This window comes from Durio zibethinus, chromosome 2 (assembly GCF_047325235.1).
Source record: "Durio zibethinus cultivar Kanyao isolate XHJ-2024 chromosome 2, ASM4732523v1, whole genome shotgun sequence".
Classification (NCBI taxonomy): domain Eukaryota; kingdom Viridiplantae; phylum Streptophyta; class Magnoliopsida; order Malvales; family Malvaceae; genus Durio; species Durio zibethinus.
In genome coordinates this window covers 7,846,029-7,865,676 of record NC_143163.1, presented here as the reverse complement: position 1 = coordinate 7,865,676, position 19,648 = coordinate 7,846,029, and the positions used below count along the sequence as shown (strand labels likewise).

The window sequence follows — 19,648 nt, the reverse complement described above, 5'->3', positions numbered from 1 at the left end:
TCACTTTCTATTTTAATCTTGAAATTTTCTCATTAATCAAATAAAACCAAACTCAGAATTATAATAACGAAATAAATTGGTAAAAAAAGAAAAAGAATGGTCAAACACTGAAAATTACCAATATTGAAATGGAGCTTACCAATAGAGCTTGAACGGCGGTAGCAACAAATCAGACAAGAAGTTTAGGGATTTGATCCAAAATACAATAAAGTTAACTTAAAATTTGCAAAAACGAAAAGAAAAAAGATGAAAATTGATCTCAAAATAACTGAAACTTAAGCAGAAAATGAGAAGAAAGTGACTCAAAATGAGTGAGAATGGAAGAAATGAGTAGGGGAAAGAAAAACATAAAAAGGATCTCGCGGGTTTGAAATTAAAAGAAATTTGGCAGCAGGAAACTATGATTATTAAAGGCGTTTTTGGCTAAAAATGTCTTCAATAATCCCCTCCAATTTTTTTTTTTTAGATTATTCAAGGCATTTTTTGTTGGACAACGCCTTGAATAATAATAAAAAAAAGAATGGGTTGTTCAAGGTATTTCTGACTAAAAATACCTTCAATAATCTCTTTTAATTAAAAGTTGAAAGAGATTATTTAAGTCGATTTTGGCTAAAAACGCATTTAATAATCTCATCCAATTTTTTTTTTTTGGATTATTCAAGGCATTTATGACCAAAAAAGCCTTAAATAATTAATTTTCTTTTTTTTTAAAGATTATTCAAGGTGTTTTGGGCCAGAAAACGTCTTAAATAATCACTTATAAAAAAATAAATAGGGTTATTCAAAGCATTTATGACAAAAAAATCTTGAATAATCTTCTTCAATTAAAAGTCAAAATATATAATGACGTTTAGGTTAACAAATGTCACAAAAATATATTTTTAGTGACGTTTTTAAATTCAAATGACGCTATATAAAAATTTAATGGTGTTTTATAAAAAAACTCTTCTAATTTTATAAAAACACGAAATTTTATAGTGTTTATTTAAAATCACCAATAAAAAACAATCACTAAATCTCTATTTCATGTAATGTCTAAACAATCTACAAATCTAATATAAGTTTTTTTTAGGCGTACGGTCTATCTTGGCCTCAGAATGAGAAAACTTCTCCTCACCCTAAACTTTTGGAAGAAAAACCCAAGATTAACTTTGTTAATTAAGGCACTCATGTTTGTTTTTATTATACATGTTCCTCCTTCTCAAATAATGTCACATCCTTGCAAACAAGGTGGGGCTTGGGGGATTATTGTCTTACTTATAGGTCCTGATCTGCTTTGGTTTGCTTTGCTGATGCTGCAAAACTTGATTGACCCTAATCATCGTGATTATTGTCTTATCCAAGTGATTGTGATACACTGAATATATGGATGAATCCATAATTGTGGAGAGAGTTCTTCAATTCTGCAAAGTGAAACTCCATTTACTATATATCTTTCCTTTTTGAATTTACCAAATTGTGTCCAACTCTGTTGCCAAATCAAATTAAAATTTGATTAAGCTAAACCGTATTGGACAGACCTAATCTAAGCTTCCTTTCAACTGTTCAAGCAATAAAGGTCTCAATGCCAGATTAGTGAAAGACCCAAAAAGATATTAACAAAGTCATAAAGAGGGATAATTTTCTTCTTCTTCCCCTCTTTTTTTTTTTTTTTAATTAAGTTTTAATGTTTAGTTTCTGATTTTTACTTTTAGATTAATTAGAATTATACTGTCAATGAACTTCACGTGTGTAATGAATTTAAATGTAATTTATTTGATTAAATTACACGAGAAAGATAAAACAGAGGTTAAACAAGACAAAAAGAAGCATCAAGTTTTTTGTTTAAAAATTTTAAGGGCAATGACAAATTTAGTACTAAATAAAAAGTCTTGGACATTGATAATGAAAACGCCTTCTTGCCTTGTTTAGTTGAACAGGTCTTTTGGTCACATTTCCAGTAAGAGAGGCTAACCATTAACTTGTTCATTACAAACAGTTCATGATGGGGGTGCCCCATATGCTTCTTATCTCAGCAATATGATGAATAATGACCATGTTGGTGACTATGATCCTTTGAGTGTCGAGAGATGAGAACTAGGGTTCTCGACATCCATGTGGGTCACCATACTGATCACAATGATTGGTTGGTTATTTAGACATTGCTGTACTCCATCTTTTTAATCGGAGTTCTTCTCAATTCACAGCGAAACATTGATACGAACAAATTTCTTAACACATCATACATATTGTCTCATTCTTAGCAACCAAACATATATAAGAGAGAATTGATAGATCTGATAATGCAGGGTTCAGAGCAATATTTTATTTTATTTTTTTGACGGCCACAACTAGATCATCGCAGAATATGCATCGAACAAAAGGAAATAAGGTCATCTTACTTAACAAGGCCTAGATTGAGGATCCAGCATGAAGTTTGTGGCCAAGACTTTTCTTTAGCCTTCATCAACAAAACTCTTGCCCAAGCAATCCATCCTTCCAACGCAATCCTCTTGTCCCGCGGACTGCTCCAGTCCAACATCAGGGTCAGCCCTTTTTCGGCCTCTTTTTCTGCCTCCTCAAACCTTCCTTTTGTCAGATAAACCTGAGCCAAGACCAGGTGTGGTTCACCAACAAATGGTTCTTCTCGATGCTACCTAATAATAACTCCTCAGCTCGCTCTAGCCCTCCCTTGGAACATCACAAACAGCTTCCCAATACAAGTCCCTTGCCTCTATCTGCTCCTTGGCAACCAAAACCTTAGTGCAGTTCTCAAAAATTGGTGGCACCACAAGCTCAATATCCTCATCTTTCTCAATTTCAACTCCAGGACCGCCTGACCTTTTTCTTTGTTCCACAAAAATCTCTTCCTCTCTCACTATCAAACTATAAATTGCTCCCATCCTCGATATTGAATTCAGCCGCGGCCCTGGTTTTCCATTTCCAGGCCACAAAGCAACATAATTATTCCCGGTAAACCCAAGCCGACCATCAAGGTTTTCAAATAAAACATCCTGGAATTCAAAATACTTGTCACTGAAATCTGCCATGGTCATCAGAAGGAAAACTGCCACTATCCTTCTAGACACGAACACATCTTCACCAGTCTTTATGTGCTTCACTACAATCCCATTTTCAGGCAAAAGCCCACGTAGTTTCTTGCTCCAAACCTCGTCTTCATTGAACAAACCCTTTTCTTTCGCATTCTTCAACGAAATCAGAATGCTTAAGGTGCTCAACAAGTTCAGAATTAGAATACTTGAACAAAAGATCATTATGAATTAAAGGTTGCCTTGGCACGGTGCAGAACAAATGAATCAAACGCTCGGCTGCCTCACCAACATGGCCTCTTCCTACTTCACGACCAGTGGAAGGATCGAATATGGCAAGGTTGACATAAGAGTTGGAATAAGCAGAGTGAAACAGACCGCATAGGCAGGTAGGGTCTTGCGCTTTCCATATCTTAAGTATGCGATAGCAGGGATTTAAATAGCGGTTGCGATCACGTTTTCGGTTGCATAATATTTATCGCGTTTTCGGATATAATGGAGATAATTACGGTCACTGTGGTCATCACGGTCGTGGATTTTTTTTTTACACAATTTATTATAAAATATTATAATTATAATTATAATTATAATTATAAAAACTCTTATTCAATGATTATAAAAATAGTTTATGACACTCTATGTTTTTTATTTTCTAAAAAAATTATTCACAATTTTATTTAGATTATAAAAAGCATTCATATTTGGTTTATCCATAAAATTTTTTTTGACCAAATTCATATTCAATATTAATTCTAGACAAATAAAATATTAACAAAAGATAATATGTTAAATACCAAGCATTTAATTTAATAAAATTACAAACTTAAAAATATAATAATTTCAAATTCCATCAACTACAATTATTGATATATATTTCAAAATTTACCACATGGTAGAATGACGAGGAGGATCAAATTCTCTATCTTCATTTTGAGAGCCAAGTTGACTCCATCTCCATCCCTGAGGCCTTTGTTCTTGATACATTTGAGGTAGAGGATATATTTGAAGATGATACATTTGTGGTGGAAGGTACATTTTTGGTAACTAATACATTTGAGGTGGAGGATATATTTGAGGAGGTGAAAGATACATTTGAGGTGGATAACCATGAGAAGGTCGAAAATTAAGTTGTTCTGGTGGATAGTAATGTCTTTGAGTACTGGCAGATGATTCACTATACTCAAAGTTACTAGAATTTGGTCTCCCAACTGAAGATGAAGAACCTCTAGAAATATCATAGTGGTGCTTCTTCGTTTTTCCTTTTGATCGAGCTGTACGTGCGTTTTGACCCTCACTAGATTCAGCAAATGGATTTCCTCTGTATTCTGCCATATTAATGAAAAGTTCACCAGTAGAAACAAGCCCAAATTCTCCTCCAAGTGGGTTGTAAGGTCGATTTGCATCCATATTGTCACCAAAAATCGCACCATCACCATCACCATTTCCATCACCATCATCATCTGGACTTAAATCACCACCATCATCACTCTGATTTGGTGTTGGACTTGAACTTGAATGAGACACATTTCTTTCTTGAGATTGACGTGATCGTTCAACATTCATTTTATTATCAAAATTATCTGCAAGTAACCAATTAGAGTTTTGACCATCTAATAAAAGATTTTCTTTCTCTTGCATTCATTCTATTAATGGATCATCATATTAAAAAATATGGTTAAGGCTAATAGGATTAAAACTATTATTTATTTCATCAATGCTCATTCTTTTATGATGTATCATCCTCAACCTCATGTTATAATAGCTATATACAAGTTTCTGGAGTCTTTCAAACTTCAATCTATTTTTTGCTTTAGTGTGAATATAGCTAAATGTGCTCCAATTACGTTCACAATTTGATGCAGATGTTGTTTGACTAAGCACTTTGATTGCTAGTTTTTGTAATTTAGGAACACAAGTGTCATATATCATCTACCACTCAGCTGTATAAAATTATTTAAATTAAATTTCAATGGGCTATACAATTAAATAATGCAAATAAATTATAATTATTTAACTTACTATTTACCTGGATTCATTTGCTTCCAAGCTTTTTTTGCTTGTGGATTACCAAATGTTTCATGCTTGTCTCGAAATAATAACAACTACATCGATTGAAAATACAATAATAAATGAATAAATAAAAAATAATTTAATTTTTAATACATAAAATAAATGTCAAAGTTATAAAATAGTATTAAATACTAACATGATTAATCATTCTAATTTGAGTATCTATCGAAGGTTCTAATATTTCAATAACTGCTTTTATACCTTCTAATGTTTCTTTAAATACATTTGCAGAATGTTTCGTTCCAAATTAAAATGGTGGATTTAGATAGTAACCTAAACATAATTTATAACAATATTATATTAAAGTAATAAAAAATAAATATATAAGCAATTTAAGTATAAAAAATAAACATATTTTTTAAATACCATATATATTCTTGGTTTACTTACCAGCTGAATGCAAGTCAGAGTGCATGAAACTCCATCTATTGTCAATAATCTTTTCATATTCAGCAGAATAACGACAAGTTTGCTAAATTACTTGTTTAGCTCTATCCACAGCCTCGTAAATAATGCCCATTGTTGGTTTTTCATCACCATCCACAAGGCACAACACTTTTACCAAAGGCTCATAAACTTTTATTATATCACCTGCTTTTTTTCAAAAATCTTTTTCCAAAATGATTTTTTTGGCTTCATAAGCAGGTCCCGATTTTTATTGTCCCCATTTTGAATCTTTAAATTTCTATATATTCATCAATAAATTTTTAGAGTAATACATTTTAAATTAATATTTTAAAATAATGATATCATAAAAAGATGCTAGATTTAAATAGTTATACTAATTACTAAGTACTAACCTTTGAATTGAACATCTCTCTCAAACTTTGCTTTTGCCTCATTATTTCTTCTAATTGTCAATAATCTTTTCATATTCAGCAAAATAACTACAAGTTTGCTGAATTGCTTGTTTAGCTTTATCCACAGCCTCGTAAATAATGCTCATTGTTGGTTTTTCATCATCATCCACAAGGTGCAACACTTTTACCAAAGGCTCATAAACTTTTATTATATCGCCTGCTTTTTTCCAAAAATCTTTTCCCAAAATGATTTTTTTAGCTTCATAAGCAGGTCTTGATTTTTGTTGTCCCCATTTTGAATCTTTAAATTCCTATATATTCATCAATAAATTTTTAGAGTAATATATTTTAAATTAATATTTTAAAACAATGATATTATAAAAAGATGCTAGATTTAAATAGTTGTACAATTATTAATTACTAAGTACTAACCTTTGAATTGAACATCTCTCTCAAACTTTGCTTTTGCCTCATTATTTCTTCTAATTGTATGAAATGAGTGGTAAATCGGGTAAGAGCAGGACGAAGTATTTGCTTCCCTTGTGTATATTTCTTCATCAAATTAACAGTCCAAATGTGATTGTATATAAAACAAGTCACTTTCTTTGCATCATCCAAAACCTTTGCCACATTTTTTTTCTTCTCAATATCTTTAAGGCGCAAGTCCAAACAATGAGCTGAACATGCTGTCCAATACAAATGTTTTCTCTTCTCCATTAGTCTTTTTCTTGTGGCCTTAAATGTTGTCTCGTTATCAGTGACTATTTGAACAATGTATTTTTCTCTAATTTCTTCCATAACTTCATCTAATAATCTATAGTAAAAGTTTGCATCTCTACAATGAACACTTGAGACATCTACAGATTTCTAAAAAATGGTCCCTTTACTACAATAAACAAGGAAATTAATGATATGCATTTGATTCAAACTATTGGTCCAACCATCACACATCAAAGTGACACCCAATTCATTCCAATGAGCTTTTAATCCATTAACCAATTCATGAACTTGTTGATACTCAGACTCTAAATACACATATGAGATCTCATAAGGTGTTGAAAGTCTTATATGTTGGCCAACTTCTGCTGCCACAGAAATCAAATTATGCAACCATGGAGAATTTGCTAATTGAAAAAGAAGTCAATCATATATCAAAAATTTTGATACTGATTCACGCATTTTTCTTTTTAATGTCTTTAGAAATAAATCACTTACTTTTGGTTGTCTTGAACTTTTACTTCTAACCAATTCAGGAATAGCTCCCATTAATGAAAATTCAGACTCATTTGGAGTTGATTTCCTTGTTCTTTCTTCAAAATATTCAACAACTGAACCATGAGAGCTTCGTCCTTCTTCATATATGTTACTCCAACCACTAGTTCTTTGTCTAAATTCTTGTCTTCTGTGCCACTCATGTTATGATTGGATACTATCTTGCACAACTTATCTACTAGCGATGTCTTTATCAGTAAATCCTTCATAATCATCTTCCCCTCTTAACTGTGATAAAAATTCATTTTTTCTCCTTTTGTTGTCAGCTTTTTTTGATTTACTTTCTTGAAGGAGTTTCATTATACTTTCTCTTACTATACCTATTAATAATATAGTTAAAAAAAAGAGAAAATTAGTTGCACATGCTTATGTAATTTTATAATTTTTATTAAGAAATTAACAATAATATTTTCAAAGGAATTAAGAAAACATAACATACTAGTAACATTGAGGCATGGTGCAACATTGTCAGTTTTATGAGCAATGTGTTCTTTGAAACGTGTTATTCCTCATTTAACAACTTTACCACAAAGTTTACATAAAACATTTCCTCTTGTATTTGGCACAGGTGTTCCAAAATGCTAACCTATATCCTCACTTGGCGTGCCCTCTACTCTTTTACTCGAGAACTTTTCACGTGGTGGCATACTTACTATTTTGTATAAAAATAAAACAAACTTATATTTAGAAATATTAATATTACTTATTACATCATTAAAATTGATTTTACTTTAAATTTTTTAATTTTTAGTTTTTAATCTTAAGAATATTATTAAATAACTTAATCTTTTTGATACACTAATTGATATTAATTTTTTTTATCACAAATAACTTCAAATAATTATATAATAAATACAATCTTTAATAATTACACAAAAATAATAAGAATTAATCTAATATCAAAAGAATTGATAACAATATAAATATCGAAACAACAAAAAAATTTATTAAATTTCATATACAAAATTATAAATTAATATATAACACAATCAAAATATAATATTTAATTTTAATTAATTTTCGTCTAACTTATATAAAAAATTTATCAATAATTTTCATCTACAATCTCTATGTATATCATATTAAATTATTAATCTCTTAATTTTTTTTACTTATAAATCTTCAATCCCTCTAATTAGATTTTATCTAAAAAAATTTCAAAAATTAAAAGTTTTCAAACTTATATTTTAATAAAATTTTTAAACCTATATTTTTTATTTTTTAGTTTTTAATCTTAATAAGAGTAATAGATCATAAAATGCTAAATTTATTAAGTAACTTAATTTTTTTGATACACTAATTGATATAATTTTTTTTATCACAAACAACTTTTAATAATTATATAATAAACACAATCTTCAATAATTACACAAAAATAACAAGAATTAATCTAATATCAAAAGAATTGACAATAATATAAATATCAAAACAAAAAAAAATTTTAAAATTCAGATACAATTATAAATTAATATATAACACAATCAAAATATAATATTTAATTTTAATTATTTTTCATCTAACGTATACAAAAAAATTTATCAAAATTTTTCATTTAAAATCTCTATATATTATATTAAATTATTAATCTCTTTTTTTTTTTAATTATAAAATTTCAAAACCACTTATTAAATTTTATCTAAAAAATTTTCAAAGATTAATTACAAAATTAAATAAAAAAATTCAATCCTACCCTCTAAACACCCCACCCCAATCCAATCCCTCTTCACCTTCCTTCCAACATCCCACCACACCCAATCCTTCCCCACCTTCCCCCCAATACCCCACCACACCCAATCCCTCCCTACCTAATCCAATCTCTCCCCACGTGCCTAATATCCCAAATTTGTTTAATTCTTTCTAACAAATGGCAGACCCTTCTAGAAACGTTAATACTCTTTTCTGTTTATCTTTTTCTTCGTGCTACCTTCTTTGACTTTTCAAAATAATCTCTCATTTTCTCTCGCATCCCTTTGTCACTATCACTTACTGACTTATCTAGTATCTACGGATACCTCGTTCATCTTTCAAACTCTCACAATAGATCATTTTACAAAAATTTTACATAAAAAAAAGGTAATTTAACTTTTTTTCTTACCTTATTTGATCTTGAATGTTGATTGAAAACTTGAGGCTGATTTGAATTTGAATGCCGAAAATATCGATTGAATGGTTGAAACTTGAAATAATTGATCTATTTTCTAGCTCGTTTTTAAATTTATTTTGATGATAAAGATCTAAGATTGTGAGCTTTATTTTTTGCTTTGGCTTTTACTTTTACTTTTGCAGGTTTATTGTTTTATTCTGCAGACTTAAAATTTTATTTTTTTCTTGAACTATTAGATCCGTGAGTAGAAAAATGGAATAGCGGTAATAACAGCCACTATTGCCCATTATGCAGTTATTTTATGGCTGTTACTCTCTGTTTTTACTGTGAATGAATTTTTCAACCATTTTTTATCTAATAATGGTGGCGGAGGGTGGCGCTACCGTAATTTTGTGATCGCTATTCCGCTATTAAATCGTTATTTGAATCCCTGTGTTATAGATATCTACCAAATGCTTCAAAAAGCTACCGTGCTTATGCCAGCACTCTCCAGCACCGACAGAACACAAAAGAACTACCAAAAAAAGTAAATTCTTGTCCACAGATTCAAGTTCACCATGAAAGAAGGGACGTGAAGAGGCTAATAGGCTTTGCAGGTACTGAGTCATCGGATGACATGGTGTTGTAACGAGTGATGAAGTAGATGGCATGGTGACTTTGTTTTTGTTTTTACGTTGGAAAAAATAGTAAAAGAAAGAGTGAATTGGGATCGGTTGAGAGGAAAATGGTGTTGGGCTTGAAGCTATAAATACAACAATGCAGAAACAATATATCGTAATAAATCTACAATTATAGACTTCAATCAACAATTAATAACAAAATAAAAAATAAAGCACACCAAGATTTATGTGAAAAACCCTACAGTGTAGAGAGAAAAACCATAGACTACTAGAAAAAAATGTATACTATCAAATAATAGATATATAAAGTTATTTTTTGACTAAAACTAAAGCTAATCAACAACTAAAAATATAATTGGAGAAATCTCATCAAATAGGTGATTTAACTAATATACCATGGATTTGTTCTTAGAGAGTTCAAACTCAATCTTCAACATACAGAATGTAGAACTTTGAATCATAAACTTGCTAATAAAATTTCAGCTCAATTGGACTTTTGATCGACTTTTGTTCAATCAACTCTCCCTTCTATATTTTCTCTTTATTTTTTTGGCTTCTTTTTTCTCCTTTCTTTTCTTGGTTTACGATGCCACCTTCTTTTTTTTTTCCCTTAAAATAACTCTACCTTTTTTTATTAAGTAGTTATGGCTTTTTAAAGAAGCACAAAAGTACAAGGCCCATAGCCTTTAAATAGTAAAAAAACCCATGGGGTGGCCTACACTTTCTTAACAAATGGTGTGGTGAAAAGGGAGGAGATCGTGAATGGCATTGGCATGTTAAGGTGGCTTTAGATTGTTTGATATGGGAGAGAAATGGCATGATAGATTACATTGGATGGCTATCGTAGTAGTGTTTTCTCAAGTTTTACTATGGGTTATATAAAAAATATTTGATGTCATATTTTCTTTTGTTTATTATCACATTCAAGTTGATTCTCCTAATTTCTTTAACAACATATATGGTTTTAATATTTAAATTTATATTTGATACATTGTCAGATTATATACACATTATCATTATCAGTGTATCAAATGATAATACTTCATTAATGAACAATTATCAACTTTAAAATAAATACACACAAATTAAATTTTTTAAAAAAACTTACTCATTAATGAAGTGTTAAAGTGTTATCATCTGATTCATCTTATTAATAAGTTGTCATCATTTGATACACTGATAATGTATAAAACTATACACTAATAATGTATCAAATATAAACTTTTTAATATTTATTGAGAAATCGACTTTAATTTTTTATTTTTCCAAGTGAGTTTAATTTAGAATTTAGACAATAGAATTGGGCATTTTAGAATTCAAATCACAGTACTTATATTTTTTCAATTTTAAGTTCTAATCTCTTTTATATAAAAAAATTAAAAGATAAAATAACAAAAAAAATTAAAAATAAAAATAAGATGATTTAGAGGCATGTGGATATTTGTTTAAAGATTGTAATATTATTTCAAGATACAATAAAGTCCTAATCACTCAAAATAGAATAATAAAAATGGTTTATGCTTGTGCTGAGCTATCTTTTAGGGGTAAAGCCTAAAATCAAAAAAGAGAGAAAAAGAGCATTTAAAGACAAAAGTTGTGGGTGATCCCAGTGTTTGTGCTTTGACACTTAAATCAAAGATTAGTCAAGAAAGTATATAGGAAGAATAATGTAAGAAAGTATAAAAAAGTAAGATGGATTAAATAATACTTGGAAGATGCTATTTATACCTGTAAGGTGGGAGGGTTTTGGGTAGGCTAGGCTGTCCGAGGTTAGCCTTAGGGTCAGGAATGACTTGGTAAGCTGAGCTACGTTGGATGTTGACCAACCAGTCATGGAACGACATGTCAGCATCTATGGGGTTCTAGTGAATAGCTGGTGAGGTGATCGAGTTGACGTGGCCTTGAGAATTTAGGTTGGCTTGACATGTTAGCTCAATTAAAAAGTTAAAAATGTCCCTGGTTGTTTGTTGATTGTCTCTAATGAAGAGAAATGACTATTATGCCTTTTGAATAAAAAATACTCAAAACATTTTTTCTTTCCACTGAGCAGTCTGAGTTTTAGGTTGATAAGTGTAAGTTGGACTGATCAAACCCATATTCGATGATAGCGAGCTTAGATTTTTGAGCGTGGGTTTTGAAAAGAATTTTATCTTGTTGATCCAACCTTAAAATATTAAGGTGGATACTTATGTGTCAATATGGATAAGAGCTGCATTGGCCAAACTTATGGGCGATAGTCGATGTGTTTCATATGTTTCATGCTGTATTTATTTGTGAATGACTGCTTTGTTATTGTGAAAGCCGATGTAGAACTTGTATACTTTTCTTTTGTTTTTGAATTTTCCTTTCGTGATGGTATGTGGCTAACCTAACATGCGACAGATGTTTGGACAACGTAAGTAATGTGTCTTATTTAACAATAGAATTTATGGTGGAATAACTAATGTGCCTTTCTTACAAATTCAACAATATTTGCATTTATTAGGTAAAGAACAATTTGACTATTGAGGAGAGAGAAAAATTGACTATTAAATTTGGGTTAAAAATATGAAAGGTTATCTTCAATAACCATTTTGGTGATGTGACACGATTTGGGGTGTTCATTTGAACCTCAAGTTGGCTATAAAAAGGGCTTTCTAGGACTTTCATTTCTCATTTCATAGTCTTCTATCTCTCAAGCCAACCATATTTAATTGACCTCAAATACTTTTAGCCTTCTTTCAATCAATCTTTTCATTTTTTTTTATTTGGTTTGCTTATTTTCGATTTTATTTTATCTTCTGATTCTAGCATGTTTAATCCTCTATTATTGTAAGAAAAAACTATAGCTGAGTTTTTATTGGTTAAATCTGTATCTGTTGAAAGCTAAAAATAAATCAAAGATAACATTCGTGTAAGGGAAAAATGAGATTATGATGGGATTAATGAACCTTTTATTGTATTAGATTTCAAGCTCAAAAATCCTCTAGCCCTAATGTTAGAAGTCAACTTGGCTTTTTCGACTAACTTTTCTTCTTCTTCTTCTAATCCCTTTTTTTCTCTAGTCCTTATTCTTTTCATCTTTCTCACCTTGCTTACCTTTTTTCTTTTTCTTGACTAGCAAATAATTTGAGCTTAGAGTCTTACTCTAGCTCATTTTCTGAGTTTGAGGAGTTTTTAACTTTCTCTTCAACTTTTTCTTTCTCCAACGTAATGTTGGTTCAACCCTTTATTCTAACTCGGGCGTTTACTCTTTCAAAAGTTGAGCAACTAGACGATGAAGCTTTTGCAGCTAAGTAGGTAGAAAGATTCATCAAAACTGAGGAAAAGGGTAAGATAAGGGAGAGGCAGAGGTCACCAATGTCAACGATGATGAAGACTTTCCTCCTTTATATACCTTTTGCTTTTTAAGAATTATCATGAAAAAAGTGATGTAAAATTTAAATGGCAGAGCTAATCTCAAGAATTGTCTTATTATGTACTTAATGCATCATTTTTCTACTTTAAAGGTCAAATTTGACTTTTCAAAGAAGGGGTACAGTGTAATTTCATCAACCACTAATGACTGTGCCACTACACCTTTGAACAACGATCAAATTTAGGTGTATTAGGAGTTTATAGTGGTCGGTCTAAGGTTTTTTTTTATTGTAGAGCTCATTATTTCTTATAATTTAACTGTCATTCAGTTCATCCCAAATTTTTTTGGTACTTAGTAGATTTTTATCATTATTTGTAAAGAATTTAGGTTTAGTTCCTATAGTCCCTCTATTTAAAAAATTTTTTATGATAAGGAAACATCATAAAATGAACTAGTTTTATATAACTGTTTATCTCGCTAAGAGGATTTTTGCCAATTATCCGAGCTTAATAAATAGTTATAAGCTCATCTTCCTTTGTATAGAAAAAGTGAAGAGGATTTGGGAAATAAATAATTGGCCTGGCATTTTCGAAAAAGTCTACGTTAGCCCCCTTACCATAGACATGCTCGGTGCTCGAGATGCAAGAAAAGACTTCATCCAAGGGCAGAAATTGATTGTAAATGTTTATGAGCTAACTTCTCCATGTATCATTAGAGAGGTTAAGTGCAGGGTTATATGTGAGGTAACTTTACATTACATTTATCCTTCACTAATTTTTTTAACTTTTAGTTTTTTTTTTTTATAGATATGTCTAATTGAGGTTCAATATTCAATGTATTTTGGTTTATATAGAACCTTAAAGGGAGAAGGAGAGAGAGAGGTAAAGCCCCTATTTAACTTGATACCCCTTTAAGGGTTATAAAAATAATAGATCCACCACTTACTCAACCCAACTAGGTCAGTGGGTTTTTGCCTTCCTATTTTCCAAAAGCTTAAGCAGAAGAGAATGACATAAAAGGCCCATAAAAGGTCTAAGATCAAGGCCAGTAGCTGAGTTGTAATCCACCTCAAAGTGAATGGCAATCAACTTGGAGTTTGACTCATCGGAGAATGCTTATGAGGATCCAGAGGTGGTGAAAAAAATTACACGGGCCACCCTTTCCTAAAAAGGTTAGTACATCTTTCAGTTTAGTTTGTTTTTGCCTAGTAGTTTTATTAATTTTGCAATGTCTAAGCTTGGTTTCTATTTTTTTTATGGTCTTTGATTGGCTTTTTACTTTTGTCTCCCAAAATATAGGGTACGGCCTGATGAATTATTGTCAAACTCTTGCTCATTATTATAAGACTGAGTAAGGCCTCAAGATCTATACCCAGGACTTTAACCTTCTCACAAAAATGACGAGGTAGCTCAAGGCATAGAATGCTGATTTTAAAAAAACTAACGATGACCTAGGTAATAAGATTGATGACTTGACTCAAAAGCTTAAAGACATGTCAGTCAAAAAAGCCATAGCTAAGTCCTTACAGCAGCAATCTGACCTTAAGCTAAATGAGACATTGGCTAAAGTGGAAAGGTTAAAGCATGAGCTTAAAGCTACAAAAAAGGCTAAGCAGTAAGCTATGGAAAACTTTTTTAAGTCTAACGAGTTTTACAACATGCAAACTAACTTTGCTTAAGACCAAATCTTTGACTTTTTTGACTTAGCATTAAAGGATGTGAAATTCCTTTTTGCTGATCTAGACTTGTCCTCGATTAACCTTAACAACTTGAGGTCTTAGCAATTCTCAGCACCAATTGAAACTGATGATGAAAAAGACATAGAGATTAAAGTTACTATAAATGTTACCTTTGAAACCGATTCTGAGGCTTTAAAAGGTGGGAAGTTTGAAGTGGAGGCTAAAGTTGGTGAACTTTAGACACCATCTACTGAGGAGCATATTGAAATGCAACTTAAGGTGCAGGTTGAGTAGTAGCCTAAGAAATGGGCTTAGGTACTACAACTTCAGACTATAATATTTTTTTTTCCTTTTGATAATTTTTATGATTTATGTTTAGGTTTTGTAAATAATATATATTTTTAATTAAATAAAAATGTTTTTTACACAAGTCTCAGCTTAAAATTTTCTTCTTCCTTTATTTGATAATTTTTATCAAAATATGTAGATAAATTTTTTTTTTTAAGTTTCAGCTCTGAAATTTACAAGTAAGATGAGGCAAGTGAATGAATAACGGAGTAACTTTGAATTTTTAATAGGTCATTCAATCAAGTAGTAGCTCAGTATTAGATTATAGTTTGAACTTTAATCTTGAAATGGTAATTGATTTTTCTAAAAATAAGTAAAGTATGAGGTTGGTTTAGCTACTGTGACCGATCTTTATCAAGAAATGTTATAAAGATAACTAATATATTATAAAGATTAGTTTTAAGAATTTTAATCGATCTAAATCAAAGACCTTGGAATTTATTAATAGTTTGGACATGTAAATTGAAAGATTTAATTTCAACATGCAAATGTCAGCTCGATTTTGCAGGCACTATTATTAGCTTAGATCTAGCATGTGACTAGCGAGTGTTCAAGACGAATTAAAAACTTTTATTTAGCTTAAAACTTTGGTAGTACAAATGTATATAAAAATTACAAGTATGTGTTTAACTTTCTTACCATTATTGATGGTACATTTTTAAATTATTTGCATTCCATGTCCTTAAAATAGGATTTTCATTTATATCTATAACCTATAGGTCACATCTTGGATGATATCTTTAACAATGTAAAGGCCATAATAGTTCGAGGTTAATTTTTCACCTCAGCCATTGACTATTGAGACTTCTACTTTTCTAAGTACAAGGTTACCTTTCTTTATATTCTTTTATTGTACCCTCTTATTGTAAAAATTGGAGACTCTCTATTCGTAGGCTATTATTCTGGTTAAAGTTACATCTTTTTGCTCTTCGATTATATCCAAATTACCCTAAAGGCCTTATTATTCCCTTTTTTTGTTCCAAGCTTAACTCGAAAGCTAGGGAGGTTAATCCCCACAAGTACTACAACTTTTGTTCTAAAAGCTAAATTAAAGAGAGCTTCTCTTGTGAGAACTTTTGTAATTATCCTAAGTGCCCATAACACTTTAGGTAGCTCATTGGCCTATTTATCTTTGGCTTCATTTAACTTTTTTTTTAGGGCTTCGAGTATGGTTTTGTTAGATGCCTCGGCTAGGTTATTGGACTAAAAATGTGTGACTGAGGTGAACCTCATATCAATGCTAAGGTTGGAGAACCATTCTTTAAACTTCGGATTATCAAACTATTTTTCATTGTCTGTTACTATCGTCCGAGTTTAAATCAATAAATTATGTTTTTCTAGACAAATTTCTTGACTTGAGACTCAATTATAGTAGCTAAGGCTTTAACTTCAAGCCATTTAATGAAATAGTCAACTATTACCAGCACAAATCTCTTTAATCTTGTGGTTGGGTTGAAAGGACTAAAGACATCAATTCCTCATTATATGAATGGTCAAGGGCTGATGATAGGGGTGATCTCAATTAAAGGAAAATGTTATGACTATGCAAACTTCTGACATTTGTCACATTTTTTCACTAGTTCAATCATGTCTTTTCTGACGGTCAGCAAATAATATCCCTGTCCAAGCACCTTATAAGCAAATGGTCAGGGTTCGAGGTAGTTACTATAGATTCCCTCATGGATTTTTTTAAGTACTTAGTTTACTTTTTCTTCATCTACACATCTTAGGTAGGGAAAACTAAATGACCTTTTGTACAATTTTCCATTGATGATAGTCTATCGAGAAGCTTTTCTTAACAATGCTTTTACCTATACCTTGACCTTGGACAATTCATTGATCATTAGATAAACTTTAATTTGGACTATCCATGATTCTTTCTTTTCAATTTGGTAGACCTATCTTTAGTTAATACTCTTCTCTGTTAGCTCTTCTAGCAAAACATAGGCTAAACTATCTGTCGTTATCACATATGTCAACCTAGATAATAAGTTAGCCAAGGTATTCTCTGATCTTGGTATTTTCCTAACCTCTGCTTCAAAGAATGTAGCCAATTGTGCCAAGTCTTTATCTAAATATTTCTTTATTCCCTCTTCGAGCGTTGAATTCTCCATTTACTTGTCCGATAATAAGTTACAAGTCACTACACATAAGGATGTTCTTAACATTTAGGTCAGTAGCTAATTTCAGGCTGACAATTAATACTTTATATTTAGCTTCATTATTTAAAGCTTTAAATTTGAACTTTAAAGCATATTAGAATTGTATGTTCTTCAGGCTGATCAAAATTAGACCAGTTTCACTTCTTTAGCTGGTAGCTGACCCATCAATAAAAAGTTTTCACATTTTTTCTTCTTTTAATTCATCAACCTTTTTGGACTATTCATCGATTTTGATCGAGGTGCATTCAGAGACAAAATCTGTTAGCATCTATGATTTGAGAATCGACTTTAGCAAAATATGTATGTCATATTCATTAAGCTCAATTACCCATTTGATTAATCTACCCGATAGTTCAAGCTTTTGTAAAATTTACCTAAGTGGTACTCGATCAATACATTGATCGTGTTAGTTTAAAAGTATGGTTTGAGTTTCTTGGTCCATGTGACAACAATATTGGCTAATTTTTCTATTTTGGAATAGTTCATCTCGAACCCTATCGATTTTTTCTTTATGAAGTATACCGATTTTTACCTTTTTTCATCTTTTCGAATCAATACCATGCTAAAAGAATGGTTAATTGTGGCAATATAAAGGTACAACACTTTGTCAGGTATTGGTTTAGATAATATAAATGGAGAAGGCATAAATTGTTTGAGCTATTCCAAAACTTTCTGACATTGAGATATCTATATTAAATTTAAAATAATTATAAAGATTTTGAAGAATGGTAGCCATCGATCTGCTAACCTTGATATGAATTTATTTAAAGCAATGATTCTCTTAATTAACCTCTATACTTTATTTACTGATGTCGATGCTTTTATGTCCAAAATTGCTTGAGCCTTCTCTAGGTTTGCTTCTATCTCCCTTTTTATTGATTATATAGTTGAGAAATTTTTTTGTCATGACCCTAAAGGTAAATTTGTTCAAATTTATTTTGTAAAAGTTTTTAAGGTCTTTTTCAAATCTTTCAGATGTTTGGTTGAGCTCTTGCTCTTCACAATCATGTTATTAACGTATACTTTTACATTTCGACCAATCTGATTATTGAAAACTTTATTAACCAACCTTTGGTAAGTTATCCTTATATTTTTCAGACTAAAAGGCATAACCTTATAGTAATGAAAACCTTTCTCGATTATGAAGGATGTTTTCGCCTCATTTTCCTTTAACATTTTGATTTGGTTGTAACCAGCATAGGCATTTATAAAGTTAAGCAAGTTGTGCTCATCGTTGTCATCAACCGATCGATCTATGTTGGATAGAGAAAAACTATCTTTTGGGTAAGCTTTGATGCGGTTAGTGAAATCCATACATTTTTTATTTTTTATTGTGCTTTTTCACCATTACAACATTAGCAATCCATTCAGGGTAGTCTGTTTCTCTAATGAAGCCTACTTTTAATAATTTGTCGACCCCTTCTTCAATTGCCTTTTGTCGTTCTGGGGGTGAAAGTTTTCTTTTTTTTGTTAAATTGACTTCATGTTTGATTATTTGTGTAGCCTATGGACCATTACTATAAGATCTATCCTAGGCATGTCGATAAGGTCTATGTAAACAGATCAGCATTGTTTCTTCTAACAAATTGACTAGGTTGGCCCAATGTTATGTTATAAGCTAAGGTGATGTCTATTACCATAAATTCAATAATCGAGGTGACACTCATCGGTTTGGTACCCAATGAGATTGATAGCTTGATGTTTCTTTTAACTGGCACTTGCACATTTCTAAAGTCGATCAATGTGGTGGTGAACAATTTTAACATTTCCTCTTTAATGTTCATCTTTAGCATCGTAACATAGTACAAGATATCAGTCGAGCTCCCACTGTCAAATAAGATCCTTTTTACCACATAATTGTATACAACAACTAAAATCACTATACCATCAAAATGTGAAAATTAGATTCCTTTTAGATCTTTCTAAGTAAAAGAGATCAATTTACCCTTTCAGCTTTTTTGCTTCTTGACCGAGGACCCTATAGCCATTACTACTCTTTGATCAAATTTTTCTTTGTTGATGCAGAGGTTTTTTCAATAATTACATTAATAATACCTATAATAAAGTCGGTTATCCACTACCCATTCTTTATCTTTTTTTGTTCATTCTTTGGTTACCACCATTTTGATTCCTTTCTTTCATGTTCGCTATATTTTTTCTTGTCCTTTCTTTTTAATTTTCTCTTTTAAAGTCTCATCTCCCTTGACCTTGTCTTGTTTAATCAACAA

At 30.8% G+C, this 19,648-nt stretch overlaps 1 pseudogene; it reads right to left on the bottom strand.

Moving 5' to 3' along the window:
- Positions 1–1,843: 1,843 nt before the first annotated feature.
- Positions 1,844–9,925, bottom strand: LOC111308091 (uncharacterized; annotated as a pseudogene).
- Between the last annotated feature and the right edge of the window lie 9,723 nt (positions 9,926–19,648).